Source organism: Vigna radiata, chromosome 5, assembly GCF_000741045.1.
Source record: "Vigna radiata var. radiata cultivar VC1973A chromosome 5, Vradiata_ver6, whole genome shotgun sequence".
Lineage (NCBI taxonomy): Eukaryota > Viridiplantae > Streptophyta > Magnoliopsida > Fabales > Fabaceae > Vigna > Vigna radiata.
The window spans coordinates 19304053-19308164 of NC_028355.1; the positions used below are offsets into that span (position 1 = coordinate 19304053).

General features: G+C 32.8%; 1 pseudogene; it reads right to left on the reverse strand.

Moving 5' to 3' along the window:
• Nucleotides 1-2798: 2798 nt before the first annotated feature.
• On the reverse strand, nt 2799-3487 carry LOC106760419 (annotated as a pseudogene).
• Between the last annotated feature and the right edge of the window lie 625 nt (nt 3488-4112).

Below are 4112 nucleotides of genomic sequence, written 5' to 3' on the forward strand. Positions count from 1 at the left end.
GTGATAGTGGACTGTTTATCTCGGTTTGAGATAAGCGACTGGACGTAGGATTGGTAAGATCTGAACCAGTATAAAAATCATTTGTGCAAATTTCTCTCAACCTTACTCTTTTATTTATATTTATTATTTGCGTAGTAAGTGAAATTGAGACGAAATTAAAAGGCACACGTTTGAATTAAAAACCCTTTTAATTTGTTATTCCACGCTAACAATTCTGTTGTAGCCGATTCTAACCAGAATACTAACAAATTAAATGGAAAGTTACCTTGATTAATTTGAAAATATAAATAATAATGATATGAGGTATAATTTTTGAAAAATCAATGATAAATCTTATTTTAAAAAAGTTAAAGGAATTAAGCTATTTTATTATTATTGTTTGAAGCCTTTTATTTGTTTTTGTTTTTGTCTTATTTATTTAATTTTATTTAATTTGATCATTATACTTTTCAAATTAAAATTTCATCATTTTTATCTTATAATTTTAGGTGCATATATTTAGATTTTTAGAGATATCTTTTTCATAATTTTACATCTCAATCACGTTTACTCATTTTAATTAGGCATCTGATTCAATTTTTTTATTTATTTATTTTCATCTTTCCATGTTAAATTTAACGTAGCTATATTTATTGTTATTGGTTTGCACTTAGACTTTAGTTTTAGGATAGTTTATTAATTTTTTTCTATTATTATTTTTGTTGTGTTTTCTTAACCATTAGTGTAGATTTTATAAGAATTAATTTATTAAAAATTAATTTTGTTTTTATTGGAACACGATTTTGGGTTAATTTTATCTCTTTTAATTAGTTGGTGACTGGCTTACTGATACTAAAGTTGTGATACAACCATGTCCAGAATAGGGTACGATCATTTCTGAATTTAAATTCTTAAGAGGCACAACAAAAACAAATTAAAGAAAAATGTGGAATAAGACAGGGATGAGGACGTAATCTAGCATATTGATAAGTCAAGTGAAGATTTGCCATAATGATGTTAATCTAGCTAAGAATCAAAGTTATAATCCAAAAACCTAAAGAATTCTCTCTCAAATAATACAAATGCATATAATATGACTCAAAAGTGCCTACATATCTATTTTGTACCCTAACACATAAGCACAAATGTTTAAGCCATCTACGAAACCCTAAAAAAAAGCTCAAAGACATCGGACCCAAAAATCACTTTAAAATTTAAAAACAGAGACAAATTGTTTACGATTCAAAGAAAATTACAAATATTTTTAATTCCCTAAGCTATTGTATAATTATGTTCCAAGCCATGATCTTTATGTCCCCTGAACTCCAATTTTTATGGAGCATCATGAGCTTCGAGGAGATTTGCTCTTCCAACTGTTTGCTCCTTGACCTTGTCATAGGTCTGTTAAACTTCAATGGCTTTTCCTCAAGTTCTTCTTTTTCTATAGGATCAAGGAATAATTCTCTATCATTCCCTCATTCTTAAAGGGAATTTGTCCTCAAATTGATACCTAAAATAGAGACAAATCATTAATGTTGAAACTATAACTCATTCCATAATAATTAGGTACATCATCCATGTAAGCATTATCATTAATTCGCGAATATTTACTATCCGCGGGTAGCAAATATTTTAATACCCGCTTATAAACGGGTTGAGTGCGGGTATTACAATATCCGACCCGTGAATACCGGTTAGCCGCTAAAAAATTGAAATTACGTTTTTATCCTTAGGTTTAAATTGGGTTTTATTCTTTTACCTCTTTTTGTATCTGTGCAACAACCTCTTTACTTATCCATTTTCTTTATTTGGATATATGTTTTAAATATTATTTGCATTTCTTTTGCAATTTAATTTGGATTTCATTTAAAAACTTATAAAATAATTTTTTTAATATTTACAGGTTGAGAACAGGTATCCAATGGGTATCCACGAGTTGAAAAAAAATCGTGAATTTTTTTATACGAATATTCAGCAGGTAGCAGGTCGAATAACAGGTCCAAACAAATCGTGATGTGAATAAATACTATTTGTGCCAGATTCGATCCATTGTCATTCCAAGTTTATCGGTGAAGGGTGAGGAAAGTGTGGAGCCAATACCAAGATATGAAGTCGGAAAGAGAGAGTGGTTTTAGATTTTTAAATAATTTTTTAATAAAATGTACTTAAGTAATTTCACTAAATTAGACTTTTTAATAAAGAATACTTAAGTCATTTTACTAAATATTTTAAAGAGTACTAACGAGGTGAGGAAGAAAAAATGGTGTGCCATAAAAAAAAAACCACAAATTAAATTTTAGCTGTTAAGTGATTATTGAGCTCCTGAAATTATATTCCAGACATTTTAAAACTTTCCAAACCTCCTTTATTCTCATAAGGATAATAATTCAAAACTAATAGTTCACCTACCTTATTCAATAAATCCAAATATAATGTAAATATTTTATAGACCAATTCTTATTAATAAATTAAAATATAAGGTCTAAAACAACTTGATTATTTTTTATATTTTGAAGGTTTAATTACCTTTTTAGTTCCCAAGTCGTTGGGGACTGAATTTCCGTTTGATACCCGCTTTTAAAAGTGATTTAATTTGGTCCCAAGTTACTGATTTTGCTTTTAATAGATCCATTCCGTTAAGTAGCTTATAACGGTGTTAAATGTTAAGTGATGTGTCAACTAAGTTATCTACGTGGTAAAAACAGTTTTTTTTACCAATGACATATGAAAATATTTTCTAACATGGAAAAGAAAAAACCAAATGGATCTCGCTAATATATTAAGGTCGAAGCACCTTAGCTGAATCCAAAATCTTAATCTCATCGTTGAACCTTAATCTCATCCCCTTCACATCCAAACACCACAACCCTCCACCCAAGAACCTTAATCTCATCCAAAATCTTATCTCCACCATTGATAGTTGGATTTGAATACGGGTAATCACAGTCAACGCCAACGGGCAGCGACAGATTCCACATCAGATTTGTGACAGGCAAAGGTATAGTGTTGTCCTCGGTAAAAAACAGTTGAATCAATATCAACCCTGCAATCTTCAGCGGTTTCAACTTGCCAACGTCCGCCGCCGCACGTAGACCAGTAGTGTAGCCAATGTTTCCCCCGGCACTCTCCCCCATCAGATAGCAGTGGGAGTAATCGGCGTAGGGCAACCAGTCGTCATTGGAGGCTTTGATCTAGTGCAGCGCCTCCACGCAGAAGTCGTGAAGCCTCCACCATGGTAGAAGACAATGAGGGGTAGTTTGGGGTTGGGGGAATGATGGAGTGCTTTGTGGGGTAGGTAGATCCGCGCCCAGGTGTGGTTGAATTTGTTGATGGGGAGGTCTTTGGAGAGAACCAGTGTGGGGAGCGAGGGATCTGGTGAGGGAGGGCTTTGCGGCGAAATGCTTAAGTGTGTGAGGGTGCCGTTTGGGTTGAGGATGATGTTGAGGCCCGCGAGAGAGAGCTGGTGGGGTTGATGTTTCTGATGTTTCTGTCTAATTAAATCACCAAATTGTTATTAAAAACCCTAATTTTTAGTTTTTCATTACTTATAAACATTTAATCTATTATTTGGCTGCCACGTTGAATAATGTTGTCCATCTCATTGCCACGACAGATATCTCACTGATACATCACTTAACATTTAACACCATCACAAGCTATTTAACGGAGTGGATCTATTAAAAGCAAAATCAATAACTTGGGACCAAATTAAATCACGTTTAAAAACGGGTATCAAACGAAAATTCAGTCTCCAACTTGGGGACTGATGAGTGGTTATTTCTTGAACTATACTTAATTTATTGCACTTAAATAAACCAGGGAATTGTGTTAAATTGTCTGTTATTTCCCCGTTTTCTGAATTCTACTTAATTTGGTCGGAAATTCGTAATTGTGCTAATTTGGGTTTTCTGAGTTGATTAAGTGTATTTTGGTTGCAGGGAAATTTTGGGAAACATCATTTGGAGCATTAGGGATGGTGGCATGATCATTCAAGACTCAACATTTAGCCATTTCCATTTTTATAAAGTTGTAATTTCGTTTTTTTAGAAACCTTAATTAGATTAAGTGCATTTGGGCCCTTTTGTGGCAAATTTTGTAGAAGCCCAATGTGTGGGACACTTGGCACCAAAACC